The sequence below is a fragment of the Alosa pseudoharengus genome, unplaced genomic scaffold, assembly GCF_046254945.1.
Source record: "Alosa pseudoharengus isolate Yale_2024_CS ecotype anadromous, Long Island Sound unplaced genomic scaffold, YU_APseudo_1.1 YU_APseudo_1.1_scf_5, whole genome shotgun sequence".
NCBI lineage: Eukaryota > Metazoa > Chordata > Actinopteri > Clupeiformes > Clupeidae > Alosa > Alosa pseudoharengus.
In genome coordinates, this window is record NW_027468837.1 from 40,400,742 (window position 1) to 40,426,280 (window position 25,539).

General features: G+C 51.2%; 38 non-coding genes and 1 pseudogene across 38 annotated transcripts; all 39 read right to left on the minus strand.

Annotated features, from left to right (window-relative positions):
* Positions 1 to 14: 14 nt before the first annotated feature.
* On the minus strand, positions 15 to 179 carry LOC143105126 (U1 spliceosomal RNA). Its single transcript, XR_012983264.1, has one exon. It is a non-coding gene; the product is annotated as a U1 spliceosomal RNA (small nuclear RNA).
* A 359-nt stretch (positions 180 to 538) lies between these two features.
* On the minus strand, positions 539 to 703 carry LOC143105127 (U1 spliceosomal RNA). The gene has a single exon (XR_012983265.1). It is a non-coding gene; the product is annotated as a U1 spliceosomal RNA (small nuclear RNA).
* A 359-nt stretch (positions 704 to 1,062) lies between these two features.
* On the minus strand, positions 1,063 to 1,227 carry LOC143105130 (U1 spliceosomal RNA). The gene has a single exon (XR_012983267.1). It is a non-coding gene; the product is annotated as a U1 spliceosomal RNA (small nuclear RNA).
* Positions 1,228 to 1,586: 359 nt separating this feature from the next.
* On the minus strand, positions 1,587 to 1,751 carry LOC143105131 (U1 spliceosomal RNA). The gene has a single exon (XR_012983268.1). It is a non-coding gene; the product is annotated as a U1 spliceosomal RNA (small nuclear RNA).
* A 359-nt stretch (positions 1,752 to 2,110) lies between these two features.
* LOC143105132 (U1 spliceosomal RNA) lies at positions 2,111 to 2,275 on the minus strand. The gene has a single exon (XR_012983269.1). It is a non-coding gene; the product is annotated as a U1 spliceosomal RNA (small nuclear RNA).
* A 359-nt stretch (positions 2,276 to 2,634) lies between these two features.
* LOC143105133 (U1 spliceosomal RNA) lies at positions 2,635 to 2,799 on the minus strand. Its single transcript, XR_012983270.1, has one exon. It is a non-coding gene; the product is annotated as a U1 spliceosomal RNA (small nuclear RNA).
* A 359-nt stretch (positions 2,800 to 3,158) lies between these two features.
* LOC143105134 (U1 spliceosomal RNA) lies at positions 3,159 to 3,323 on the minus strand. The gene has a single exon (XR_012983271.1). It is a non-coding gene; the product is annotated as a U1 spliceosomal RNA (small nuclear RNA).
* Positions 3,324 to 3,682: 359 nt separating this feature from the next.
* On the minus strand, positions 3,683 to 3,847 carry LOC143105135 (U1 spliceosomal RNA). The gene has a single exon (XR_012983272.1). It is a non-coding gene; the product is annotated as a U1 spliceosomal RNA (small nuclear RNA).
* Positions 3,848 to 4,206: 359 nt separating this feature from the next.
* LOC143105259 (U1 spliceosomal RNA) lies at positions 4,207 to 4,371 on the minus strand. Its single transcript, XR_012983389.1, has one exon. It is a non-coding gene; the product is annotated as a U1 spliceosomal RNA (small nuclear RNA).
* Positions 4,372 to 4,730: 359 nt separating this feature from the next.
* LOC143105136 (U1 spliceosomal RNA) lies at positions 4,731 to 4,895 on the minus strand. The gene has a single exon (XR_012983273.1). It is a non-coding gene; the product is annotated as a U1 spliceosomal RNA (small nuclear RNA).
* A 359-nt stretch (positions 4,896 to 5,254) lies between these two features.
* LOC143105287 (U1 spliceosomal RNA) lies at positions 5,255 to 5,433 on the minus strand (annotated as a pseudogene).
* A 5,491-nt stretch (positions 5,434 to 10,924) lies between these two features.
* Positions 10,925 to 11,089, minus strand: LOC143105260 (U1 spliceosomal RNA). Its single transcript, XR_012983390.1, has one exon. It is a non-coding gene; the product is annotated as a U1 spliceosomal RNA (small nuclear RNA).
* Positions 11,090 to 11,448: 359 nt separating this feature from the next.
* On the minus strand, positions 11,449 to 11,613 carry LOC143105137 (U1 spliceosomal RNA). Its single transcript, XR_012983274.1, has one exon. It is a non-coding gene; the product is annotated as a U1 spliceosomal RNA (small nuclear RNA).
* Positions 11,614 to 11,972: 359 nt separating this feature from the next.
* On the minus strand, positions 11,973 to 12,137 carry LOC143105138 (U1 spliceosomal RNA). Its single transcript, XR_012983275.1, has one exon. It is a non-coding gene; the product is annotated as a U1 spliceosomal RNA (small nuclear RNA).
* A 359-nt stretch (positions 12,138 to 12,496) lies between these two features.
* LOC143105139 (U1 spliceosomal RNA) lies at positions 12,497 to 12,661 on the minus strand. Its single transcript, XR_012983276.1, has one exon. It is a non-coding gene; the product is annotated as a U1 spliceosomal RNA (small nuclear RNA).
* Positions 12,662 to 13,020: 359 nt separating this feature from the next.
* On the minus strand, positions 13,021 to 13,185 carry LOC143105141 (U1 spliceosomal RNA). Its single transcript, XR_012983278.1, has one exon. It is a non-coding gene; the product is annotated as a U1 spliceosomal RNA (small nuclear RNA).
* A 359-nt stretch (positions 13,186 to 13,544) lies between these two features.
* LOC143105142 (U1 spliceosomal RNA) lies at positions 13,545 to 13,709 on the minus strand. The gene has a single exon (XR_012983279.1). It is a non-coding gene; the product is annotated as a U1 spliceosomal RNA (small nuclear RNA).
* A 359-nt stretch (positions 13,710 to 14,068) lies between these two features.
* On the minus strand, positions 14,069 to 14,233 carry LOC143105261 (U1 spliceosomal RNA). Its single transcript, XR_012983391.1, has one exon. It is a non-coding gene; the product is annotated as a U1 spliceosomal RNA (small nuclear RNA).
* Positions 14,234 to 14,592: 359 nt separating this feature from the next.
* On the minus strand, positions 14,593 to 14,757 carry LOC143105143 (U1 spliceosomal RNA). The gene has a single exon (XR_012983280.1). It is a non-coding gene; the product is annotated as a U1 spliceosomal RNA (small nuclear RNA).
* Positions 14,758 to 15,116: 359 nt separating this feature from the next.
* LOC143105145 (U1 spliceosomal RNA) lies at positions 15,117 to 15,281 on the minus strand. The gene has a single exon (XR_012983281.1). It is a non-coding gene; the product is annotated as a U1 spliceosomal RNA (small nuclear RNA).
* A 359-nt stretch (positions 15,282 to 15,640) lies between these two features.
* On the minus strand, positions 15,641 to 15,805 carry LOC143105246 (U1 spliceosomal RNA). Its single transcript, XR_012983377.1, has one exon. It is a non-coding gene; the product is annotated as a U1 spliceosomal RNA (small nuclear RNA).
* A 359-nt stretch (positions 15,806 to 16,164) lies between these two features.
* LOC143105146 (U1 spliceosomal RNA) lies at positions 16,165 to 16,329 on the minus strand. The gene has a single exon (XR_012983282.1). It is a non-coding gene; the product is annotated as a U1 spliceosomal RNA (small nuclear RNA).
* Positions 16,330 to 16,688: 359 nt separating this feature from the next.
* On the minus strand, positions 16,689 to 16,853 carry LOC143105256 (U1 spliceosomal RNA). The gene has a single exon (XR_012983386.1). It is a non-coding gene; the product is annotated as a U1 spliceosomal RNA (small nuclear RNA).
* A 359-nt stretch (positions 16,854 to 17,212) lies between these two features.
* On the minus strand, positions 17,213 to 17,377 carry LOC143105147 (U1 spliceosomal RNA). Its single transcript, XR_012983283.1, has one exon. It is a non-coding gene; the product is annotated as a U1 spliceosomal RNA (small nuclear RNA).
* Positions 17,378 to 17,736: 359 nt separating this feature from the next.
* Positions 17,737 to 17,901, minus strand: LOC143105148 (U1 spliceosomal RNA). Its single transcript, XR_012983284.1, has one exon. It is a non-coding gene; the product is annotated as a U1 spliceosomal RNA (small nuclear RNA).
* A 359-nt stretch (positions 17,902 to 18,260) lies between these two features.
* LOC143105149 (U1 spliceosomal RNA) lies at positions 18,261 to 18,425 on the minus strand. The gene has a single exon (XR_012983285.1). It is a non-coding gene; the product is annotated as a U1 spliceosomal RNA (small nuclear RNA).
* A 359-nt stretch (positions 18,426 to 18,784) lies between these two features.
* On the minus strand, positions 18,785 to 18,949 carry LOC143105150 (U1 spliceosomal RNA). Its single transcript, XR_012983286.1, has one exon. It is a non-coding gene; the product is annotated as a U1 spliceosomal RNA (small nuclear RNA).
* Positions 18,950 to 19,308: 359 nt separating this feature from the next.
* LOC143105151 (U1 spliceosomal RNA) lies at positions 19,309 to 19,473 on the minus strand. Its single transcript, XR_012983287.1, has one exon. It is a non-coding gene; the product is annotated as a U1 spliceosomal RNA (small nuclear RNA).
* Positions 19,474 to 19,832: 359 nt separating this feature from the next.
* LOC143105153 (U1 spliceosomal RNA) lies at positions 19,833 to 19,997 on the minus strand. The gene has a single exon (XR_012983289.1). It is a non-coding gene; the product is annotated as a U1 spliceosomal RNA (small nuclear RNA).
* Positions 19,998 to 20,356: 359 nt separating this feature from the next.
* Positions 20,357 to 20,521, minus strand: LOC143105154 (U1 spliceosomal RNA). Its single transcript, XR_012983290.1, has one exon. It is a non-coding gene; the product is annotated as a U1 spliceosomal RNA (small nuclear RNA).
* Positions 20,522 to 20,880: 359 nt separating this feature from the next.
* Positions 20,881 to 21,045, minus strand: LOC143105155 (U1 spliceosomal RNA). Its single transcript, XR_012983291.1, has one exon. It is a non-coding gene; the product is annotated as a U1 spliceosomal RNA (small nuclear RNA).
* A 359-nt stretch (positions 21,046 to 21,404) lies between these two features.
* On the minus strand, positions 21,405 to 21,569 carry LOC143105156 (U1 spliceosomal RNA). The gene has a single exon (XR_012983292.1). It is a non-coding gene; the product is annotated as a U1 spliceosomal RNA (small nuclear RNA).
* A 359-nt stretch (positions 21,570 to 21,928) lies between these two features.
* LOC143105157 (U1 spliceosomal RNA) lies at positions 21,929 to 22,093 on the minus strand. Its single transcript, XR_012983293.1, has one exon. It is a non-coding gene; the product is annotated as a U1 spliceosomal RNA (small nuclear RNA).
* Positions 22,094 to 22,452: 359 nt separating this feature from the next.
* LOC143105158 (U1 spliceosomal RNA) lies at positions 22,453 to 22,617 on the minus strand. Its single transcript, XR_012983294.1, has one exon. It is a non-coding gene; the product is annotated as a U1 spliceosomal RNA (small nuclear RNA).
* A 359-nt stretch (positions 22,618 to 22,976) lies between these two features.
* Positions 22,977 to 23,141, minus strand: LOC143105159 (U1 spliceosomal RNA). The gene has a single exon (XR_012983295.1). It is a non-coding gene; the product is annotated as a U1 spliceosomal RNA (small nuclear RNA).
* A 359-nt stretch (positions 23,142 to 23,500) lies between these two features.
* On the minus strand, positions 23,501 to 23,665 carry LOC143105161 (U1 spliceosomal RNA). Its single transcript, XR_012983296.1, has one exon. It is a non-coding gene; the product is annotated as a U1 spliceosomal RNA (small nuclear RNA).
* Positions 23,666 to 24,024: 359 nt separating this feature from the next.
* LOC143105162 (U1 spliceosomal RNA) lies at positions 24,025 to 24,189 on the minus strand. Its single transcript, XR_012983297.1, has one exon. It is a non-coding gene; the product is annotated as a U1 spliceosomal RNA (small nuclear RNA).
* A 359-nt stretch (positions 24,190 to 24,548) lies between these two features.
* Positions 24,549 to 24,713, minus strand: LOC143105163 (U1 spliceosomal RNA). The gene has a single exon (XR_012983298.1). It is a non-coding gene; the product is annotated as a U1 spliceosomal RNA (small nuclear RNA).
* A 359-nt stretch (positions 24,714 to 25,072) lies between these two features.
* LOC143105165 (U1 spliceosomal RNA) lies at positions 25,073 to 25,237 on the minus strand. Its single transcript, XR_012983300.1, has one exon. It is a non-coding gene; the product is annotated as a U1 spliceosomal RNA (small nuclear RNA).
* Positions 25,238 to 25,539: the final 302 nt, after the last annotated feature.

Here is a 25,539-nt window from a genome sequence, read left to right on the forward strand (position 1 = left end):
TACACCATCAAAATCAGGGGAGAGCGCGAACGCAGTCCCCCACTACCAGAAATTGTGCAGTCGAGATTCCCACATTTGAGGAATTCGCAGGGGTCAGCACGACCGGATGTGCAATGGCCGAGCCTCGCCCTGGGCAAACAACCTTCTTGATCATTGTATCACCCCTGCCAGGTAAGTATGAGTTGGAACAGACCAAGTTGGCGCAGGGGTTCCTGGCCACTGGCAACACGCAGATGGTGGGCCCACCTCCAAGATTCCGTAAAGGGGGAGGGGCCTCCCTGAAAGACATCATTACTCGGAGCTTCCATAACAGCGACCTCTCCCGGTGAAGTGCCAAGGCTGCATCTAAATTATCCCGGCTAGATAGTGGACAGGAGGCACGCACTAAATCTAGACTCCTCCGACGGAGAAGCCGAGCAAAAGAGCGAACGTACGGCAGAACATGGCACAGAAAGCAAAGAAATGAGCCATGGTGTCCCACAGAGAGCATTGTCCACGTTCCACTAGTCGCTCTGTCTTTTCTTTACACCATCAAAATCAGGGGAGAGCGCGAACGCAGTCCCCCACTACCAGAAATTGTGCAGTCGAGATTCCCACATTTGAGGAATTCGCAGGGGTCAGCACGACCGGATGTGCAATGGCCGAGCCTCGCCCTGGGCAAACAACCTTCTTGATCATTGTATCACCCCTGCCAGGTAAGTATGAGTTGGAACAGACCAAGTTGGCGCAGGGGTTCCTGGCCACTGGCAACACGCAGATGGTGGGCCCACCTCCAAGATTCCGTAAAGGGGGAGGGGCCTCCCTGAAAGACATCATTACTCGGAGCTTCCATAACAGCGACCTCTCCCGGTGAAGTGCCAAGGCTGCATCTAAATTATCCCGGCTAGATAGTGGACAGGAGGCACGCACTAAATCTAGACTCCTCCGACGGAGAAGCCGAGCAAAAGAGCGAACGTACGGCAGAACATGGCACAGAAAGCAAAGAAATGAGCCATGGTGTCCCACAGAGAGCATTGTCCACGTTCCACTAGTCGCTCTGTCTTTTCTTTACACCATCAAAATCAGGGGAGAGCGCGAACGCAGTCCCCCACTACCAGAAATTGTGCAGTCGAGATTCCCACATTTGAGGAATTCGCAGGGGTCAGCACGACCGGATGTGCAATGGCCGAGCCTCGCCCTGGGCAAACAACCTTCTTGATCATTGTATCACCCCTGCCAGGTAAGTATGAGTTGGAACAGACCAAGTTGGCGCAGGGGTTCCTGGCCACTGGCAACACGCAGATGGTGGGCCCACCTCCAAGATTCCGTAAAGGGGGAGGGGCCTCCCTGAAAGACATCATTACTCGGAGCTTCCATAACAGCGACCTCTCCCGGTGAAGTGCCAAGGCTGCATCTAAATTATCCCGGCTAGATAGTGGACAGGAGGCACGCACTAAATCTAGACTCCTCCGACGGAGAAGCCGAGCAAAAGAGCGAACGTACGGCAGAACATGGCACAGAAAGCAAAGAAATGAGCCATGGTGTCCCACAGAGAGCATTGTCCACGTTCCACTAGTCGCTCTGTCTTTTCTTTACACCATCAAAATCAGGGGAGAGCGCGAACGCAGTCCCCCACTACCAGAAATTGTGCAGTCGAGATTCCCACATTTGAGGAATTCGCAGGGGTCAGCACGACCGGATGTGCAATGGCCGAGCCTCGCCCTGGGCAAACAACCTTCTTGATCATTGTATCACCCCTGCCAGGTAAGTATGAGTTGGAACAGACCAAGTTGGCGCAGGGGTTCCTGGCCACTGGCAACACGCAGATGGTGGGCCCACCTCCAAGATTCCGTAAAGGGGGAGGGGCCTCCCTGAAAGACATCATTACTCGGAGCTTCCATAACAGCGACCTCTCCCGGTGAAGTGCCAAGGCTGCATCTAAATTATCCCGGCTAGATAGTGGACAGGAGGCACGCACTAAATCTAGACTCCTCCGACGGAGAAGCCGAGCAAAAGAGCGAACGTACGGCAGAACATGGCACAGAAAGCAAAGAAATGAGCCATGGTGTCCCACAGAGAGCATTGTCCACGTTCCACTAGTCGCTCTGTCTTTTCTTTACACCATCAAAATCAGGGGAGAGCGCGAACGCAGTCCCCCACTACCAGAAATTGTGCAGTCGAGATTCCCACATTTGAGGAATTCGCAGGGGTCAGCACGACCGGATGTGCAATGGCCGAGCCTCGCCCTGGGCAAACAACCTTCTTGATCATTGTATCACCCCTGCCAGGTAAGTATGAGTTGGAACAGACCAAGTTGGCGCAGGGGTTCCTGGCCACTGGCAACACGCAGATGGTGGGCCCACCTCCAAGATTCCGTAAAGGGGGAGGGGCCTCCCTGAAAGACATCATTACTCGGAGCTTCCATAACAGCGACCTCTCCCGGTGAAGTGCCAAGGCTGCATCTAAATTATCCCGGCTAGATAGTGGACAGGAGGCACGCACTAAATCTAGACTCCTCCGACGGAGAAGCCGAGCAAAAGAGCGAACGTACGGCAGAACATGGCACAGAAAGCAAAGAAATGAGCCACGGTGTCCCACAGAGAGCATTGTCCACGTTCCACTAGTCGCTCTGTCTTTTCTTTACACCATCAAAATCAGGGGAGAGCGCGAACGCAGTCCCCCACTACCAGAAATTGTGCAGTCGAGATTCCCACATTTGAGGAATTCGCAGGGGTCAGCACGACCGGATGTGCAATGGCCGAGCCTCGCCCTGGGCAAACAACCTTCTTGATCATTGTATCACCCCTGCCAGGTAAGTATGAGTTGGAACAGACCAAGTTGGCGCAGGGGTTCCTGGCCACTGGCAACACGCAGATGGTGGGCCCACCTCCAAGATTCCGTAAAGGGGGAGGGGCCTCCCTGAAAGACATCATTACTCGGAGCTTCCATAACAGCGACCTCTACCGGTGAAGTGCCAAGGCTGCATCTAAATTATCCCGGCTAGATAGTGGACAGGAGGCACGCACTAAATCTAGACTCCTCCGACGGAGAAGCCGAGCAAAAGAGCGAACGTACGGCAGAACATGGCACAGAAAGCAAAGAAATGAGCCACGGTGTCCCACAGAGAGCATTGTCCACGTTCCACTAGTCGCTCTGTCTTTTCTTTACACCATCAAAATCAGGGGAGAGCGCGAACGCAGTCCCCCACTACCAGAAATTGTGCAGTCGAGATTCCCACATTTGAGGAATTCGCAGGGGTCAGCACGACCGGATGTGCAATGGCCGAGCCTCGCCCTGGGCAAACAACCTTCTTGATCATTGTATCACCCCTGCCAGGTAAGTATGAGTTGGAACAGACCAAGTTGGCGCAGGGGTTCCTGGCCACTGGCAACACGCAGATGGTGGGCCCACCTCCAAGATTCCGTAAAGGGGGAGGGGCCTCCCTGAAAGACATCATTACTCGGAGCTTCCATAACAGCGACCTCTCCCGGTGAAGTGCCAAGGCTGCATCTAAATTATCCCGGCTAGATAGTGGACAGGAGGCACGCACTAAATCTAGACTCCTCCGACGGAGAAGCCGAGCAAAAGAGCGAACGTACGGCAGAACATGGCACAGAAAGCAAAGAAATGAGCCACGGTGTCCCACAGAGAGCATTGTCCACGTTCCACTAGTCGCTCTGTCTTTTCTTTACACCATCAAAATCAGGGGAGAGCGCGAACGCAGTCCCCCACTACCAGAAATTGTGCAGTCGAGATTCCCACATTTGAGGAATTCGCAGGGGTCAGCACGACCGGATGTGCAATGGCCGAGCCTCGCCCTGGGCAAACAACCTTCTTGATCATTGTATCACCCCTGCCAGGTAAGTATGAGTTGGAACAGACCAAGTTGGCGCAGGGGTTCCTGGCCACTGGCAACACGCAGATGGTGGGCCCACCTCCAAGATTCCGTAAAGGGGGAGGGGCCTCCCTGAAAGACATCATTACTCGGAGCTTCCATAACAGCGACCTCTACCGGTGAAGTGCCAAGGCTGCATCTAAATTATCCCGGCTAGATAGTGGACAGGAGGCACGCACTAAATCTAGACTCCTCCGACGGAGAAGCCGAGCAAAAGAGCGAACGTACGGCAGAACATGGCACAGAAAGCAAAGAAATGAGCCACGGTGTCCCACAGAGAGCATTGTCCACGTTCCACTAGTCGCTCTGTCTTTTCTTTACACCATCAAAATCAGGGGAGAGCGCGAACGCAGTCCCCCACTACCAGAAATTGTGCAGTCGAGATTCCCACATTTGAGGAATTCGCAGGGGTCAGCACGACCGGATGTGCAATGGCCGAGCCTCGCCCTGGGCAAACAACCTTCTTGATCATTTTATCACCCCTGCCAGGTAAGTATGAGTTGGAACAGACCAAGTTGGCGCAGGGGTTCCTGGCCACTGGCAACACGCAGATGGTGGGCCCACCTCCAAGATTCCGTAAAGGGGGAGGGGCCTCCCTGAAAGACATCATTACTCGGAGCTTCCATAACAGCGACCTCTCCCGGTGAAGTGCCAAGGCTGCATCTAAATTATCCCGGCTAGATAGTGGACAGGAGGCACGCACTAAATCTAGACTCCTCCGACGGAGAAGCCGAGCAAAAGAGCGAACGTACGGCAGAACATGGCACAGAAAGCAAAGAAATGAGCCATGGTGTCCCACAGAGAGCATTGTCCACGTTCCACTAGTCGCTCTGTCTTTTCTTTACACCATCAAAATCAGGGGAGAGCGCGAACGCAGTCCCCCACTACCAGAAATTGTGCAGTCGAGATTCCCACATTTGAGGAATTCGCAGGGGTCAGCACGACCGGATGTGCAATGGCCGAGCCTCGCCCTGGGCAAACAACCTTCTTGATCATTGTATCACCCCTGCCAGGTAAGTATGAGTTGGAACAGACCAAGTTGGCGCAGGGGTTCCTGGCCACTGGCAACACGCAGATGGTGGGCCCACCTCCAAGATTCCGTAAAGGGGGAGGGGCCTCCCTGAAAGACATCATTACTCGGAGCTTCCATAACAGCGACCTCTCCCGGTGAAGTGCCAAGGCTGCATCTAAATTATCCCGGCTAGATAGTGGACAGGAGGCACGCACTAAATCTAGACTCCTCCGACGGAGAAGCCGAGCAAAAGAGCGAACGTACGGCAGAACATGGCACAGAAAGCAAAGAAATGAGCCATGGTGTCCCACAGAGAGCATTGTCCACGTTCCACTAGTCGCTCTGTCTTTTCTTTACACCATCAAAATCAGGGGAGAGCGCGAACGCAGTCCCCCACTACCAGAAATTGTGCAGTCGAGATTCCCACATTTGAGGAATTCGCAGGGGTCAGCACGACCGGATGTGCAATGGCCGAGCCTCGCCCTGGGCAAACAATTTTTTCAATTTTTTCAATTTTTTTTACTTTATTGTGTTTCATAGCAAATACATACATAAGACTCAGAAGTATCAGCTTAAAAATACATGTACAAGCACATTGTGGAGGCTAAAATCTTTTACATCTTTCACTGCATTTAAATCAGAAGGATATCACATCAACATATCACAAATCCATAATACATATTACACAAGTCGCAAATTCTGTCCCATTAAAAGCATAAATCCCACCCAAACAAATTTCCCATACAATCCATTTCCCACATGACTTTTGTTTTTTCCTTCCCGTACTTCAACAAGTCCCTTGTGACATAGTCCTTAATGCTGTTCAGTGCCATACTTTTTGCCCCACCCAAACTAATCTTTTCTTTTTTAAGGAATAACCTATTCCTAACCACCCACAAAGTACATTTTACACAATTAATAACTGCCCAGAGTCTACAAAATTCTTGATCTTTTTTCTTTATGTGTAATCCAAAAAGTACAGTTTCTCTACATAAAACCATGTTTTTATTTCCAAACCATGGCCTAAACACATTCCACACAAGTTTAGCAAATGTACAATCCCAAAACACATGATCTATTGTTTCTTCATTACAAAAGCTTTCTCTGATACATTTAGCACTAGCACACAGACCCCATCTGTAGAGGACTGTTCTTGTTGGTAAACAGTTCTGTGCCACCTTCCAAGCTACATCTTTATGTTTGTTAAACAGAAAGGGGGAGGATGTACATTTCCATACTCGTACACACTGGTTTTCTGTCAATGCCCTAATTGTTTCTATTCTCGGGGGGGCATCCTCCAATAATTCATGTATGGCACCGCTACTTAAATCAGAGCCTGCACATATGGTTCCTTTATGCTTCACTAAAAAATCTTTTGCTTCTTGGTAGAGGTATGGCCGAGTATCCGAGGAGGGTAGGGTGAGAGGTCGCCTTTCCCAGTTCTTCCCAGGCATATACCTGCCCACCCAGAATTTGGCAAAGAGAGTCCACAGAGCTTCTCCTCCTTGGTCTGCTATTCCTTTTAAGATGTTACTCAGGAACATTGCTTTAAATTTCTTTGTAATATCCAGCACGTCTCTGCCCCCTAAAGCTTTTGGTTTATACATGATTGTCCTTTTGACTCTCTCTGTTTTTCCCCCCCAGATAAAGCGGAACATCTCCCGGCGGGCCAATGTGATGAAGGGACTGGGGGCAGGAAGTATCATCGCCAGGTATGATAAGGCTGATAGAATTTCCATCTTTGCAATCATAATTTTGCCAAGCATTGTTAGATCACGTGATCTCCATAGGAAGAATTTCTGTTTTATTTTATTTATTCTCGTTCCCCAGTTTTTCCTATCTGTCTCTTCTCCAAAGTAAATCCCAAGAACCTTAATATTTTTATCTTGTTCAGTCAACCCTAAGGGTATTTTGTTTTCTGTCCAATTACTGTACAAGATTTCACTTTTACTTACATTCAACTTAATTCCTGTTGCTTTAGAGAATTGTCCACATGTAGCCAATCCTGTGTGAATAGAAAGGTTATCCACTGCAAAGAAGGTTATATCATCCATATACATAGATAATTTTGCCTGTCTTCCATTCCCTCCAGGGATTGGCATTCCTCTGAAGTTCACATTAGAACGTATTGCATTGGCTAGGGGCTCCATGCATATGACAAATAGTGAAGCTGACAGAGGGCACCCTTGTCTTAGTCCAGACTGCAGCGGGATGGTTGCTGATGGGTGGCCGTTGATCATGGCAATGCTGGAAATGTTGCAGTACATCATTTTAATGGAGGACAAAAACAATGGTCCAAAATTCATCTTTTCTAAAATTGACATTAAAAATTCTCTATCAAGTTTATCAAATGCTTTTTCATGGTCCAGGGTCACAATGCTCACTGGAGTTTGTCTTTCCTTAGAGTAGAGGATAATGTCCCGTGTCAAGGCAAGATTATCTGATATTCCTCTCTTTGGGATTCCGCAGGTCTGTTCAGAGCTGACGACTTTGGCCAACACAGTTTGCAATCTAGAGCACATAACTTTAGCACAGATCTTATAGTCAGTCCCTAAAAGGCTTATTGGTCTCCAATTCTTTATGTCTGATTTTTCTCCTTTTTTAAAGAGGAGTGAGATACATCCGTTTCTCATACTGTCAGTTAATTCTCCCTTCTCCTGAGATTCTTTATATATGTTAAGAAGCTCCTCCGCTAAGATGTCCTTAAAAGCAATGTAAAAATCCCCTGGCAAGCCGTCAAGTCCTGGTGCTTTATTCTTTGATAGGTTATCTATGGCCTTTTTTATTTCATGTAGCGAAAAGGGACTTTCTAAAAGATATTTGTCTTCATTTAACAGGACCTTTTCTATTTGTCCCAGAAAACGCTGCTTCTGTATAGAATTTGTACATGGCTTCTTATAAAGATCTTTGTAAAAAGTTTCCACAACATTTGCCAGCTCATTTTGTTTGTCCACTTTGATACCATCTTGATTTTTTAGTTCTTTTATTGACTGACGTGGTTTCAGCAATTTCCTGAAGAAATACTGTGTACAATTTTCGTTCTGTTCAAAGGTTTTAGCTCGACTCCTTTCTATAACTCCTCTTGCATCTTCTGCTGCGATGGTCATCATTTTCCCTTTAATCAGGGTGATCTCCTCATCTACATCAAAGCCCTCCTGCTGCATTTTATAGAATCTCTGCAGTTTTCCTTGTAACCTTTTTAGATAAAGTTTTTTCCCTTGAGCTTTCCTTTTCCCTTCTATTTGGAAGAATATTCTTGTTCTCTTTTTAATTTCCTCCCACCAGTCTGAAGCTGAGTTATAAAGACTTTTCAATGAAATCCAATCATAAAATTTTGCTTTGTATCTGTTAATTACATTGGGGTTATCTAAAAGGCTTGTATTCAGTTTCCAGTAACCTTGTCCAGCTTTTATAGACCCAGGGATTTTTACTGCACAGGTCAAAAGGGAGTGATCTGAAAAAAAAGTTGGAGCCACTGTAGCTTGTATCACCTCAAGACTTGTTGATGTTAAAATCATGTCTATTCTTGAGTGTGCCTTTCCATTTGTCCAGGTAAAACCAGGCAGATCTGGATTTTCTTTTCTGTAGGTATCAATCAGTTTAAAATCCTTTATAATGGTCTTCAACAGCTCAGAGCTACTATCTGTTGTGTTGGCTGTTTTGGTTATTTTATCTTTACAATTTAGGACACAATTAAAATCACCAGCTATTACAATGGGAATGTTACATAACAATACAGGATATAAAGCTGAAAGTGTTTCTAACCGATCTTTTAAATCAGTAGGGCAATAGATATTAATAAGTCTCAGCTCAAGCCCGTGCCTCTGAATATCGACACAGATCAGTCTTCCATCCTGTATAATTTGAATTTTCTGGACCTCAATATTATGAGCTCTAAAAAGTATTCCTACTCCAGACGCTCTGTTGGAGTTATCTCCTGACCACACAGAAGGCCCATGTGTCCATCGTCCTTGGAAGGTTTTATAATTATCTTTATATGAAAGCCAACATTCCTGTAAGAAATAAATGTCACTTTTTAAGGTTTGTAGATGTTCAAAAACTGCCTCACATTTCACTCTATCATTTATGCCACGTACATTAATAGATGTTGTTTTTAAAGTGTCCATTAGGGGAACTAGGAAGGATATCAATGTTCATGGCGAGTCTTCTTCCTTTTTTTTGCATGTTTCTTTTTATTTGCTAGACTTGCTGAGGAGGTATTTGATTGTAAAGAACTTTCTTTCATTTGAGTTGCTGTGGAGAACCCTAAGACCTCATCAGGCTCTAAGAATGGGGTTTCTAGAGGGGATTTGGGCGACCAGTTGATCTCAGCCCCCCACTGTGCCTCCCCAGAGGAGGTGGTGAGGACTCTCTCCCTTTTGTCTTCTACGTTTCCTCCACCAGAGGGAGACACAGGGAAAGCAGATGGTGAACTTGTAGATGGTGAACTTGTAGAGGGGTTCTCCCCAATGTTGGAAACGATTGACTCCAAAGGACTCTCTGCTCCGATTTCTGTAGTTCCCAGGAATCCTTCGGCTTGTGAGGGTGGAATTACAGATCCATCTGGGCTCTCATTGAGGGCGGCCGAAGACTCGGATGAACTTTCTGAACAGGATGTTTCACTTTCCATGTCTTCTGATGGACTGAAGGGGTCCAAACTTCCTTTAGCTGTGGCCTCATTCATTTGTTGGTTTGGGTTAGTATCAACCTCACTTGAAAAGAGAGAGGGGAGAAAAACTGTTCCTTGTGTTTCAGCCAAATCAGGCTGATTGTTGTAATCAGATTCAGGTGAGGTGGTAGCCATGTTGGAAGCATGTGCTTCCAAAGTTACTACCTCCATGTGTTGAACAATGGTGGCACTATACTCCGTTTCTGAGGGGGGAGCACACATTTTAACACGGTTTGCATAGGCTCGTGGACAATCTTTAAACCTGTGGTCTTGTGAAAGGCAAAGATTACAAACTGTAGAAGCAGTGCACTGTGAGGCAGTATGTTCTGTGCTCTTACATATTCTACAGACCTCCACAGTGCATTGGGCCGCGAGATGCTCTTTGCTTCTACAACGCCTGCATTCCTTCGGTTGTCCTACATAAAAAACAGAGCCTCTAAAAGAACCAATCTGGATATTATTGGGTAGATGTTGAATCCCATCACCGATTCTTTTCAGCCTGACTTGGAATCTTCGTTCCCCCGTTTTAATTCCATCCACATCTTTTACTTCAAATCCAGAAAGAACTGTGGCATACCTCATTAACCATGTGCTAATGTCCTCAATCTTCACTTTTTCAGAATACATCACGACATGGACGATCTTTAAATCTCTCTCTGACAAAGGTATGAAAACAATCTTCTGAAAGGCTGCAGAATCCTTCTTCTTTTTATCAAATCTCTCACAGCACAGTTCAAAAATCCTTAAACTTGCAAAAATGACTTCAAAAATCTTCTTACCAGGGAAAGCAAAGACATAATCCAGTTGATTTGTTGGAAATCCCAATTCTTTTTGCAGGATCTGGCGACTAAACTGCAATCGATCCATCTCCAGATCTTCCAACAATTCGAATCTTGCAGCATTCCTCCTTTGTCCAGGTAACGCCATGCTTCAGTCCTTGCACTCCAGCCGTCAAGATACCTGGGCAAACAACCTTCTTGATCATTGTATCACCCCTGCCAGGTAAGTATGAGTTGGAACAGACCAAGTTGGCGCAGGGGTTCCTGGCCACTGGCAACACGCAGATGGTGGGCCCACCTCCAAGATTCCGTAAAGGGGGAGGGGCCTCCCTGAAAGACATCATTACTCGGAGCTTCCATAACAGCGACCTCTACCGGTGAAGTGCCAAGGCTGCATCTAAATTATCCCGGCTAGATAGTGGACAGGAGGCACGCACTAAATCTAGACTCCTCCGACGGAGAAGCCGAGCAAAAGAGCGAACGTACGGCAGAACATGGCACAGAAAGCAAAGAAATGAGCCACGGTGTCCCACAGAGAGCATTGTCCACGTTCCACTAGTCGCTCTGTCTTTTCTTTACACCATCAAAATCAGGGGAGAGCGCGAACGCAGTCCCCCACTACCAGAAATTGTGCAGTCGAGATTCCCACATTTGAGGAATTCGCAGGGGTCAGCACGACCGGATGTGCAATGGCCGAGCCTCGCCCTGGGCAAACAACCTTCTTGATCATTTTATCACCCCTGCCAGGTAAGTATGAGTTGGAACAGACCAAGTTGGCGCAGGGGTTCCTGGCCACTGGCAACACGCAGATGGTGGGCCCACCTCCAAGATTCCGTAAAGGGGGAGGGGCCTCCCTGAAAGACATCATTACTCGGAGCTTCCATAACAGCGACCTCTCCCGGTGAAGTGCCAAGGCTGCATCTAAATTATCCCGGCTAGATAGTGGACAGGAGGCACGCACTAAATCTAGACTCCTCCGACGGAGAAGCCGAGCAAAAGAGCGAACGTACGGCAGAACATGGCACAGAAAGCAAAGAAATGAGCCATGGTGTCCCACAGAGAGCATTGTCCACGTTCCACTAGTCGCTCTGTCTTTTCTTTACACCATCAAAATCAGGGGAGAGCGCGAACGCAGTCCCCCACTACCAGAAATTGTGCAGTCGAGATTCCCACATTTGAGGAATTCGCAGGGGTCAGCACGACCGGATGTGCAATGGCCGAGCCTCGCCCTGGGCAAACAACCTTCTTGATCATTGTATCACCCCTGCCAGGTAAGTATGAGTTGGAACAGACCAAGTTGGCGCAGGGGTTCCTGGCCACTGGCAACACGCAGATGGTGGGCCCACCTCCAAGATTCCGTAAAGGGGGAGGGGCCTCCCTGAAAGACATCATTACTCGGAGCTTCCATAACAGCGACCTCTCCCGGTGAAGTGCCAAGGCTGCATCTAAATTATCCCGGCTAGATAGTGGACAGGAGGCACGCACTAAATCTAGACTCCTCCGACGGAGAAGCCGAGCAAAAGAGCGAACGTACGGCAGAACATGGCACAGAAAGCAAAGAAATGAGCCATGGTGTCCCACAGAGAGCATTGTCCACGTTCCACTAGTCGCTCTGTCTTTTCTTTACACCATCAAAATCAGGGGAGAGCGCGAACGCAGTCCCCCACTACCAGAAATTGTGCAGTCGAGATTCCCACATTTGAGGAATTCGCAGGGGTCAGCACGACCGGATGTGCAATGGCCGAGCCTCGCCCTGGGCAAACAACCTTCTTGATCATTGTATCACCCCTGCCAGGTAAGTATGAGTTGGAACAGACCAAGTTGGCGCAGGGGTTCCTGGCCACTGGCAACACGCAGATGGTGGGCCCACCTCCAAGATTCCGTAAAGGGGGAGGGGCCTCCCTGAAAGACATCATTACTCGGAGCTTCCATAACAGCGACCTCTCCCGGTGAAGTGCCAAGGCTGCATCTAAATTATCCCGGCTAGATAGTGGACAGGAGGCACGCACTAAATCTAGACTCCTCCGACGGAGAAGCCGAGCAAAAGAGCGAACGTACGGCAGAACATGGCACAGAAAGCAAAGAAATGAGCCACGGTGTCCCACAGAGAGCATTGTCCACGTTCCACTAGTCGCTCTGTCTTTTCTTTACACCATCAAAATCAGGGGAGAGCGCGAACGCAGTCCCCCACTACCAGAAATTGTGCAGTCGAGATTCCCACATTTGAGGAATTCGCAGGGGTCAGCACGACCGGATGTGCAATGGCCGAGCCTCGCCCTGGGCAAACAACCTTCTTGATCATTGTATCACCCCTGCCAGGTAAGTATGAGTTGGAACAGACCAAGTTGGCGCAGGGGTTCCTGGCCACTGGCAACACGCAGATGGTGGGCCCACCTCCAAGATTCCGTAAAGGGGGAGGGGCCTCCCTGAAAGACATCATTACTCGGAGCTTCCATAACAGCGACCTCTCCCGGTGAAGTGCCAAGGCTGCATCTAAATTATCCCGGCTAGATAGTGGACAGGAGGCACGCACTAAATCTAGACTCCTCCGACGGAGAAGCCGAGCAAAAGAGCGAACGTACGGCAGAACATGGCACAGAAAGCAAAGAAATGAGCCACGGTGTCCCACAGAGAGCATTGTCCACGTTCCACTAGTCGCTCTGTCTTTTCTTTACACCATCAAAATCAGGGGAGAGCGCGAACGCAGTCCCCCACTACCAGAAATTGTGCAGTCGAGATTCCCACATTTGAGGAATTCGCAGGGGTCAGCACGACCGGATGTGCAATGGCCGAGCCTCGCCCTGGGCAAACAACCTTCTTGATCATTGTATCACCCCTGCCAGGTAAGTATGAGTTGGAACAGACCAAGTTGGCGCAGGGGTTCCTGGCCACTGGCAACACGCAGATGGTGGGCCCACCTCCAAGATTCCGTAAAGGGGGAGGGGCCTCCCTGAAAGACATCATTACTCGGAGCTTCCATAACAGCGACCTCTCCCGGTGAAGTGCCAAGGCTGCATCTAAATTATCCCGGCTAGATAGTGGACAGGAGGCACGCACTAAATCTAGACTCCTCCGACGGAGAAGCCGAGCAAAAGAGCGAACGTACGGCAGAACATGGCACAGAAAGCAAAGAAATGAGCCACGGTGTCCCACAGAGAGCATTGTCCACGTTCCACTAGTCGCTCTGTCTTTTCTTTACACCATCAAAATCAGGGGAGAGCGCGAACGCAGTCCCCCACTACCAGAAATTGTGCAGTCGAGATTCCCACATTTGAGGAATTCGCAGGGGTCAGCACGACCGGATGTGCAATGGCCGAGCCTCGCCCTGGGCAAACAACCTTCTTGATCATTGTATCACCCCTGCCAGGTAAGTATGAGTTGGAACAGACCAAGTTGGCGCAGGGGTTCCTGGCCACTGGCAACACGCAGATGGTGGGCCCACCTCCAAGATTCCGTAAAGGGGGAGGGGCCTCCCTGAAAGACATCATTACTCGGAGCTTCCATAACAGCGACCTCTACCGGTGAAGTGCCAAGGCTGCATCTAAATTATCCCGGCTAGATAGTGGACAGGAGGCACGCACTAAATCTAGACTCCTCCGACGGAGAAGCCGAGCAAAAGAGCGAACGTACGGCAGAACATGGCACAGAAAGCAAAGAAATGAGCCACGGTGTCCCACAGAGAGCATTGTCCACGTTCCACTAGTCGCTCTGTCTTTTCTTTACACCATCAAAATCAGGGGAGAGCGCGAACGCAGTCCCCCACTACCAGAAATTGTGCAGTCGAGATTCCCACATTTGAGGAATTCGCAGGGGTCAGCACGACCGGATGTGCAATGGCCGAGCCTCGCCCTGGGCAAACAACCTTCTTGATCATTTTATCACCCCTGCCAGGTAAGTATGAGTTGGAACAGACCAAGTTGGCGCAGGGGTTCCTGGCCACTGGCAACACGCAGATGGTGGGCCCACCTCCAAGATTCCGTAAAGGGGGAGGGGCCTCCCTGAAAGACATCATTACTCGGAGCTTCCATAACAGCGACCTCTCCCGGTGAAGTGCCAAGGCTGCATCTAAATTATCCCGGCTAGATAGTGGACAGGAGGCACGCACTAAATCTAGACTCCTCCGACGGAGAAGCCGAGCAAAAGAGCGAACGTACGGCAGAACATGGCACAGAAAGCAAAGAAATGAGCCATGGTGTCCCACAGAGAGCATTGTCCACGTTCCACTAGTCGCTCTGTCTTTTCTTTACACCATCAAAATCAGGGGAGAGCGCGAACGCAGTCCCCCACTACCAGAAATTGTGCAGTCGAGATTCCCACATTTGAGGAATTCGCAGGGGTCAGCACGACCGGATGTGCAATGGCCGAGCCTCGCCCTGGGCAAACAACCTTCTTGATCATTGTATCACCCCTGCCAGGTAAGTATGAGTTGGAACAGACCAAGTTGGCGCAGGGGTTCCTGGCCACTGGCAACACGCAGATGGTGGGCCCACCTCCAAGATTCCGTAAAGGGGGAGGGGCCTCCCTGAAAGACATCATTACTCGGAGCTTCCATAACAGCGACCTCTCCCGGTGAAGTGCCAAGGCTGCATCTAAATTATCCCGGCTAGATAGTGGACAGGAGGCACGCACTAAATCTAGACTCCTCCGACGGAGAAGCCGAGCAAAAGAGCGAACGTACGGCAGAACATGGCACAGAAAGCAAAGAAATGAGCCATGGTGTCCCACAGAGAGCATTGTCCACGTTCCACTAGTCGCTCTGTCTTTTCTTTACACCATCAAAATCAGGGGAGAGCGCGAACGCAGTCCCCCACTACCAGAAATTGTGCAGTCGAGATTCCCACATTTGAGGAATTCGCAGGGGTCAGCACGACCGGATGTGCAATGGCCGAGCCTCGCCCTGGGCAAACAACCTTCTTGATCATTGTATCACCCCTGCCAGGTAAGTATGAGTTGGAACAGACCAAGTTGGCGCAGGGGTTCCTGGCCACTGGCAACACGCAGATGGTGGGCCCACCTCCAAGATTCCGTAAAGGGGGAGGGGCCTCCCTGAAAGACATCATTACTCGGAGCTTCCATAACAGCGACCTCTCCCGGTGAAGTGCCAAGGCTGCATCTAAATTATCCCGGCTAGATAGTGGACAGGAGGCACGCACTAAATCTAGACTCCTCCGACGGAGAAGCCGAGCAAAAGAGCGAACGTACGGCAGAACATGGCACAGAAAGCAAAGAAATGAGCCATGGTGTCCCACAGAGAGCATTGTCCACGTTCCACTAGTCGCTCTGTCTTTTCTTTACACCATCAAAATCAGGGGAGAGCGCGAACGCAGTCCCCCACTACCAGAAATTGTGCAGTCGAGATTCCCACATTTGAGGAATTCGCAGGGGTGAGCACGACCGGATGTGCAATGGCCGAGCCTCGCCCTGGGCAAACAACCTTCTTGATCATTGTATCACCCCTGCCAGGTAAGTATGAGTTGGAACAGACCAAGTTGGCGCAGGGGTTCCTGGCCACTGGCAACACGCAGATGGTGGGCCCACCTCCAAGATTCCGTAAAGGGGGAGGGGCCTCCCTGAAAGACATCATTACTCGGAGCTTCCATAACAGCGACCTCTCCCGGTGAAGTGCCAAGGCTGCATCTAAATTATCCCGGCTAGATAGTGGACAGGAGGCACGCACTAAATCTAGACTCCTCCGACGGAGAAGCCGAGCAAAAGAGCGAACGTACGGCAGAACATGGCACAGAAAGCAAAGAAATGAGCCATGGTGTCCCACAGAGAGCATTGTCCACGTTCCACTAGTCGCTCTGTCTTTTCTTTACACCATCAAAATCAGGGGAGAGCGCGAACGCAGTCCCCCACTACCAGAAATTGTGCAGTCGAGATTCCCACATTTGAGGAATTCGCAGGGGTCAGCACGACCGGATGTGCAATGGCCGAGCCTCGCCCTGGGCAAACAACCTTCTTGATCATTGTATCACCCCTGCCAGGTAAGTATGAGTTGGAACAGACCAAGTTGGCGCAGGGGTTCCTGGCCACTGGCAACACGCAGATGGTGGGCCCACCTCCAAGATTCCGTAAAGGGGGAGGGGCCTCCCTGAAAGACATCATTACTCGGAGCTTCCATAACAGCGACCTCTCCCGGTGAAGTGCCAAGGCTGCATCTAAATTATCCCGGCTAGATAGTGGACAGGAGGCACGCACTAAATCTAGACTCCTCCGACGGAGAAGCCGAGCAAAAGAGCGAACGTACGGCAGAACATGGCACAGAAAGCAAAGAAATGAGCCACGGTGTCCCACAGAGAGCATTGTCCACGTTCCACTAGTCGCTCTGTCTTTTCTTTACACCATCAAAATCAGGGGAGAGCGCGAACGCAGTCCCCCACTACCAGAAATTGTGCAGTCGAGATTCCCACATTTGAGGAATTCGCAGGGGTCAGCACGAACGGATGTGCAATGGCCGAGCCTCGCCCTGGGCAAACAACCTTCTTGATCATTGTATCACCCCTGCCAGGTAAGTATGAGTTGGAACAGACCAAGTTGGCGCAGGGGTTCCTGGCCACTGGCAACACGCAGATGGTGGGCCCACCTCCAAGATTCCGTAAAGGGGGAGGGGCCTCCCTGAAAGACATCATTACTCGGAGCTTCCATAACAGCGACCTCTCCCGGTGAAGTGCCAAGGCTGCATCTAAATTATCCCGGCTAGATAGTGGACAGGAGGCACGCACTAAATCTAGACTCCTCCGACGGAGAAGCCGAGCAAAAGAGCGAACGTACGGCAGAACATGGCACAGAAAGCAAAGAAATGAGCCATGGTGTCCCACAGAGAGCATTGTCCACGTTCCACTAGTCGCTCTGTCTTTTCTTTACACCATCAAAATCAGGGGAGAGCGCGAACGCAGTCCCCCACTACCAGAAATTGTGCAGTCGAGATTCCCACATTTGAGGAATTCGCAGGGGTCAGCACGACCGGATGTGCAATGGCCGAGCCTCGCCCTGGGCAAACAACCTTCTTGATCATTGTATCACCCCTGCCAGGTAAGTATGAGTTGGAACAGACCAAGTTGGCGCAGGGGTTCCTGGCCACTGGCAACACGCAGATGGTGGGCCCACCTCCAAGATTCCGTAAAGGGGGAGGGGCCTCCCTGAAAGACATCATTACTCGGAGCTTCCATAACAGCGACCTCTCCCGGTGAAGTGCCAAGGCTGCATCTAAATTATCCCGGCTAGATAGTGGACAGGAGGCACGCACTAAATCTAGACTCCTCCGACGGAGAAGCCGAGCAAAAGAGCGAACGTACGGCAGAACATGGCACAGAAAGCAAAGAAATGAGCCATGGTGTCCCACAGAGAGCATTGTCCACGTTCCACTAGTCGCTCTGTCTTTTCTTTACACCATCAAAATCAGGGGAGAGCGCGAACGCAGTCCCCCACTACCAGAAATTGTGCAGTCGAGATTCCCACATTTGAGGAATTCGCAGGGGTCAGCACGACCGGATGTGCAATGGCCGAGCCTCGCCCTGGGCAAACAACCTTCTTGATCATTGTATCACCCCTGCCAGGTAAGTATGAGTTGGAACAGACCAAGTTGGCGCAGGGGTTCCTGGCCACTGGCAACACGCAGATGGTGGGCCCACCTCCAAGATTCCGTAAAGGGGGAGGGGCCTCCCTGAAAGACATCATTACTCGGAGCTTCCATAACAGCGACCTCTCCCGGTGAAGTGCCAAGGCTGCATCTAAATTATCCCGGCTAGATAGTGGACAGGAGGCACGCACTAAATCTAGACTCCTCCGACGGAGAAGCCGAGCAAAAGAGCGAACGTACGGCAGAACATGGCACAGAAAGCAAAGAAATGAGCCATGGTGTCCCACAGAGAGCATTGTCCACGTTCCACTAGTCGCTCTGTCTTTTCTTTACACCATCAAAATCAGGGGAGAGCGCGAACGCAGTCCCCCACTACCAGAAATTGTGCAGTCGAGATTCCCACATTTGAGGAATTCGCAGGGGTCAGCACGACCGGATGTGCAATGGCCGAGCCTCGCCCTGGGCAAACAACCTTCTTGATCATTGTATCACCCCTGCCAGGTAAGTATGAGTTGGAACAGACCAAGTTGGCGCAGGGGTTCCTGGCCACTGGCAACACGCAGATGGTGGGCCCACCTCCAAGATTCCGTAAAGGGGGAGGGGCCTCCCTGAAAGACATCATTACTCGGAGCTTCCATAACAGCGACCTCTCCCGGTGAAGTGCCAAGGCTGCATCTAAATTATCCCGGCTAGATAGTGGACAGGAGGCACGCACTAAATCTAGACTCCTCCGACGGAGAAGCCGAGCAAAAGAGCGAACGTACGGCAGAACATGGCACAGAAAGCAAAGAAATGAGCCACGGTGTCCCACAGAGAGCATTGTCCACGTTCCACTAGTCGCTCTGTCTTTTCTTTACACCATCAAAATCAGGGGAGAGCGCGAACGCAGTCCCCCACTACCAGAAATTGTGCAGTCGAGATTCCCACATTTGAGGAATTCGCAGGGGTCAGCACGACCGGATGTGCAATGGCCGAGCCTCGCCCTGGGCAAACAACCTTCTTGATCATTGTATCACCCCTGCCAGGTAAGTATGAGTTGGAACAGACCAAGTTGGCGCAGGGGTTCCTGGCCACTGGCAACACGCAGATGGTGGGCCCACCTCCAAGATTCCGTAAAGGGGGAGGGGCCTCCCTGAAAGACATCATTACTCGGAGCTTCCATAACAGCGACCTCTCCCGGTGAAGTGCCAAGGCTGCATCTAAATTATCCCGGCTAGATAGTGGACAGGAGGCACGCACTAAATCTAGACTCCTCCGACGGAGAAGCCGAGCAAAAGAGCGAACGTACGGCAGAACATGGCACAGAAAGCAAAGAAATGAGCCACGGTGTCCCACAGAGAGCATTGTCCACGTTCCACTAGTCGCTCTGTCTTTTCTTTACACCATCAAAATCAGGGGAGAGCGCGAACGCAGTCCCCCACTACCAGAAATTGTGCAGTCGAGATTCCCACATTTGAGGAATTCGCAGGGGTCAGCACGACCGGATGTGCAATGGCCGAGCCTCGCCCTGGGCAAACAACCTTCTTGATCATTGTATCACCCCTGCCAGGTAAGTATGAGTTGGAACAGACCAAGTTGGCGCAGGGGTTCCTGGCCACTGGCAACACGCAGATGGTGGGCCCACCTCCAAGATTCCGTAAAGGGGGAGGGGCCTCCCTGAAAGACATCATTACTCGGAGCTTCCATAACAGCGACCTCTCCCGGTGAAGTGCCAAGGCTGCATCTAAATTATCCCGGCTAGATAGTGGACAGGAGGCACGCACTAAATCTAGACTCCTCCGACGGAGAAGCCGAGCAAAAGAGCGAACGTACGGCAGAACATGGCACAGAAAGCAAAGAAATGAGCCACGGTGTCCCACAGAGAGCATTGTCCACGTTCCACTAGTCGCTCTGTCTTTTCTTTACACCATCAAAATCAGGGGAGAGCGCGAACGCAGTCCCCCACTACCAGAAATTGTGCAGTCGAGATTCCCACATTTGAGGAATTCGCAGGGGTCAGCACGACCGGATGTGCAATGGCCGAGCCTCGCCCTGGGCAAACAACCTTCTTGATCATTGTATCACCCCTGCCAGGTAAGTATGAGTTGGAACAGACCAAGTTGGCGCAGGGGTTCCTGGCCACTGGCAACACGCAGATGGTGGGCCCACCTCCAAGATTCCGTAAAGGGGGAGGGGCCTCCCTGAAAGACATCATTACTCGGAGCTTCCATAACAGCGACCTCTCCCGGTGAAGTGCCAAGGCTGCATCTAAATTATCCCGGCTAGATAGTGGACAGGAGGCACGCACTAAATCTAGACTCCTCCGACGGAGAAGCCGAGCAAAAGAGCGAACGTACGGCAGAACATGGCACAGAAAGCAAAGAAATGAGCCACGGTGTCCCACAGAGAGCATTGTCCACGTTCCACTAGTCGCTCTGTCTTTTCTTTACACCATCAAAATCAGGGGAGAGCGCGAACGCAGTCCCCCACTACCAGAAATTGTGCAGTCGAGATTCCCACATTTGAGGAATTCGCAGGGGTCAGCACGACCGGATGTGCAATGGCCGAGCCTCGCCCTGGGCAAACAACCTTCTTGATCATTGTATCACCCCTGCCAGGTAAGTATGAGTTGGAACAGACCAAGTTGGCGCAGGGGTTCCTGGCCACTGGCAACACGCAGATGGTGGGCCCACCTCCAAGATTCCGTAAAGGGGGAGGGGCCTCCCTGAAAGACATCATTACTCGGAGCTTCCATAACAGCGACCTCTCCCGGTGAAGTGCCAAGGCTGCATCTAAATTATCCCGGCTAGATAGTGGACAGGAGGCACGCACTAAATCTAGACTCCTCCGACGGAGAAGCCGAGCAAAAGAGCGAACGTACGGCAGAACATGGCACAGAAAGCAAAGAAATGAGCCACGGTGTCCCACAGAGAGCATTGTCCACGTTCCACTAGTCGCTCTGTCTTTTCTTTACACCATCAAAATCAGGGGAGAGCGCGAACGCAGTCCCCCACTACCAGAAATTGTGCAGTCGAGATTCCCACATTTGAGGAATTCGCAGGGGTCAGCACGACCGGATGTGCAATGGCCGAGCCTCGCCCTGGGCAAACAACCTTCTTGATCATTGTATCACCCCTGCCAGGTAAGTATGAGTTGGAACAGACCAAGTTGGCGCAGGGGTTCCTGGCCACTGGCAACACGCAGATGGTGGGCCCACCTCCAAGATTCCGTAAAGGGGGAGGGGCCTCCCTGAAAGACATCATTACTCGGAGCTTCCATAACAGCGACCTCTCCCGGTGAAGTGCCAAGGCTGCATCTAAATTATCCCGGCTAGATAGTGGACAGGAGGCACGCACTAAATCTAGACTCCTCCGACGGAGAAGCCGAGCAAAAGAGCGAACGTACGGCAGAACATGGCACAGAAAGCAAAGAAATGAGCCACGGTGTCCCACAGAGAGCATTGTCCACGTTCCACTAGTCGCTCTGTCTTTTCTTTACACCATCAAAATCAGGGGAGAGCGCGAACGCAGTCCCCCACTACCAGAAATTGTGCAGTCGAGATTCCCACATTTGAGGAATTCGCAGGGGTCAGCACGACCGGATGTGCAATGGCCGAGCCTCGCCCTGGGCAAACAACCTTCTTGATCATTGTATCACCCCTGCCAGGTAAGTATGAGTTGGAACAGACCAAGTTGGCGCAGGGGTTCCTGGCCACTGGCAACACGCAGATGGTGGGCCCACCTCCAAGATTCCGTAAAGGGGGAGGGGCCTCCCTGAAAGACATCATTACTCGGAGCTTCCATAACAGCGACCTCTCCCGGTGAAGTGCCAAGGCTGCATCTAAATTATCCCGGCTAGATAGTGGACAGGAGGCACGCACTAAATCTAGACTCCTCCGACGGAGAAGCCGAGCAAAAGAGCGAACGTACGGCAGAACATGGCACAGAAAGCAAAGAAATGAGCCACGGTGTCCCACAGAGAGCATTGTCCACGTTCCACTAGTCGCTCTGTCTTTTCTTTACACCATCAAAATCAGGGGAGAGCGCGAACGCAGTCCCCCACTACCAGAAATTGTGCAGTCGAGATTCCCACATTTGAGGAATTCGCAGGGGTCAGCACGACCGGATGTGCAATGGCCGAGCCTCGCCCTGGGCAAACAACCTTCTTGATCATTGTATCACCCCTGCCAGGTAAGTATGAGTTGGAACAGACCAAGTTGGCGCAGGGGTTCCTGGCCACTGGCAACACGCAGATGGTGGGCCCACCTCCAAGATTCCGTAAAGGGGGAGGGGCCTCCCTGAAAGACATCATTACTCGGAGCTTCCATAACAGCGACCTCTCCCGGTGAAGTGCCAAGGCTGCATCTAAATTATCCCGGCTAGATAGTGGACAGGAGGCACGCACTAAATCTAGACTCCTCCGACGGAGAAGCCGAGCAAAAGAGCGAACGTACGGCAGAACATGGCACAGAAAGCAAAGAAATGAGCCACGGTGTCCCACAGAGAGCATTGTCCACGTTCCACTAGTCGCTCTGTCTTTTCTTTACACCATCAAAATCAGGGGAGAGCGCGAACGCAGTCCCCCACTACCAGAAATTGTGCAGTCGAGATTCCCACATTTGAGGAATTCGCAGGGGTCAGCACGACCGGATGTGCAATGGCCGAGCCTCGCCCTGGGCAAACAACCTTCTTGATCATTGTATCACCCCTGCCAGGTAAGTATGAGTTGGAACAGACCAAGTTGGCGCAGGGGTTCCTGGCCACTGGCAACACGCAGATGGTGGGCCCACCTCCAAGATTCCGTAAAGGGGGAGGGGCCTCCCTGAAAGACATCATTACTCGGAGCTTCCATAACAGCGACCTCTCCCGGTGAAGTGCCAAGGCTGCATCTAAATTATCCCGGCTAGATAGTGGACAGGAGGCACGCACTAAATCTAGACTCCTCCGACGGAGAAGCCGAGCAAAAGAGCGAACGTACGGCAGAACATGGCACAGAAAGCAAAGAAATGAGCCACGGTGTCCCACAGAGAGCATTGTCCACGTTCCACTAGTCGCTCTGTCTTTTCTTTACACCATCAAAATCAGGGGAGAGCGCGAACGCAGTCCCCCACTACCAGAAATTGTGCAGTCGAGATTCCCACATTTGAGGAATTCGCAGGGGTCAGCACGACCGGATGTGCAATGGCCGAGCCTCGCCCTGGGCAAACAACCTTCTTGATCATTGTATCACCCCTGCCAGGTAAGTATGAGTTGGAACAGACCAAGTTGGCGCAGGGGTTCCTGGCCACTGGCAACACGCAGATGGTGGGCCCACCTCCAAGATTCCGTAAAGGGGGAGGGGCCTCCCTGAAAGACATCATTACTCGGAGCTTCCATAACAGCGACCTCTCCCGGTGAAGTGCCAAGGCTGCATCTAAATTATCCCGGCTAGATAGTGGACAGGAGGCACGCACTAAATCTAGACTCCTCCGACGGAGAAGCCGAGCAAAAGAGCGAACGTACGGCAGAACATGGCACAGAAAGCAAAGAAATGAGCCATGGTGTCCCACAGAGAGCATTGTCCACGTTCCACTAGTCGCTCTGTCTTTTCTTTACACCATCAAAATCAGGGGAGAGCGCGAACGCAGTCCCCCACTACCAGAAATTGTGCAGTCGAGATTCCCACATTTGAGGAATTCGCAGGGGTCAGCACGACCGGATGTGCAATGGCCGAGCCTCGCCCTGGGCAAACAACCTTCTTGATCATTGTATCACCCCTGCCAGGTAAGTATGAGTTGGAACAGACCAAGTTGGCGCAGGGGTTCCTGGCCACTGGCAACACGCAGATGGTGGGCCCACCTCCAAGATTCCGTAAAGGGGGAGGGGCCTCCCTGAAAGACATCATTACTCGGAGCTTCCATAACAGCGACCTCTCCCGGTGAAGTGCCAAGGCTGCATCTAAATTATCCCGGCTAGATAGTGGACAGGAGGCACGCACTAAATCTAGACTCCTCCGACGGAGAAGCCGAGCAAAAGAGCGAACGTACGGCAGAACATGGCACAGAAAGCAAAGAAATGAGCCATGGTGTCCCACAGAGAGCATTGTCCACGTTCCACTAGTCGCTCTGTCTTTTCTTTACACCATCAAAATCAGGGGAGAGCGCGAACGCAGTCCCCCACTACCAGAAATTGTGCAGTCGAGATTCCCACATTTGAGGAATTCGCAGGGGTCAGCACGACCGGATGTGCAATGGCCGAGCCTCGCCCTGGGCAAACAACCTTCTTGATCATTGTATCACCCCTGCCAGGTAAGTATGAGTTGGAACAGACCAAGTTGGCGCAGGGGTTCCTGGCCACTGGCAACACGCAGATGGTGGGCCCACCTCCAAGATTCCGTAAAGGGGGAGGGGCCTCCCTGAAAGACATCATTACTCGGAGCTTCCATAACAGCGACCTCTCCCGGTGAAGTGCCAAGGCTGCATCTAAATTATCCCGGCTAGATAGTGGACAGGAGGCACGCACTAAATCTAGACTCCTCCGACGGAGAAGCCGAGCAAAAGAGCGAACGTACGGCAGAACATGGCACAGAAAGCAAAGAAATGAGCCATGGTGTCCCACAGAGAGCATTGTCCACGTTCCACTAGTCGCTCTGTCTTTTCTTTACACCATCAAAATCAGGGGAGAGCGCGAACGCAGTCCCCCACTACCAGAAATTGTGCAGTCGAGATTCCCACATTTGAGGAATTCGCAGGGGTCAGCACGACCGGATGTGCAATGGCCGAGCCTCGCCCTGGGCAAACAACCTTCTTGATCATTGTATCACCCCTGCCAGGTAAGTATGAGTTGGAACAGACCAAGTTGGCGCAGGGGTTCCTGGCCACTGGCAACACGCAGATGGTGGGCCCACCTCCAAGATTCCGTAAAGGGGGAGGGGCCTCCCTGAAAGACATCATTACTCGGAGCTTCCATAACAGCGACCTCTCCCGGTGAAGTGCCAAGGCTGCATCTAAATTATCCCGGCTAGATAGTGGACAGGAGGCACGCACTAAATCTAGACTCCTCCGACGGAGAAGCCGAGCAAAAGAGCGAACGTACGGCAGAACATGGCACAGAAAGCAAAGAAATGAGCCATGGTGTCCCACAGAGAGCATTGTCCACGTTCCACTAGTCGCTCTGTCTTTTCTTTACACCATCAAAATCAGGGGAGAGCGCGAACGCAGTCCCCCACTACCAGAAATTGTGCAGTCGAGATTCCCACATTTGAGGAATTCGCAGGGGTCAGCACGACCGGATGTGCAATGGCCGAGCCTCGCCCTGGGCAAACAACCTTCTTGATCATTGTATCACCCCTGCCAGGTAAGTATGAGTTGGAACAGACCAAGTTGGCGCAGGGGTTCCTGGCCACTGGCAACACGCAGATGGTGGGCCCACCTCCAAGATTCCGTAAAGGGGGAGGGGCCTCCCTGAAAGACATCATTACTCGGAGCTTCCATAACAGCGACCTCTCCCGGTGAAGTGCCAAGGCTGCATCTAAATTATCCCGGCTAGATAGTGGACAGGAGGCACGCACTAAATCTAGACTCCTCCGACGGAGAAGCCGAGCAAAAGAGCGAACGTACGGCAGAACATGGCACAGAAAGCAAAGAAATGAGCCACGGTGTCCCAC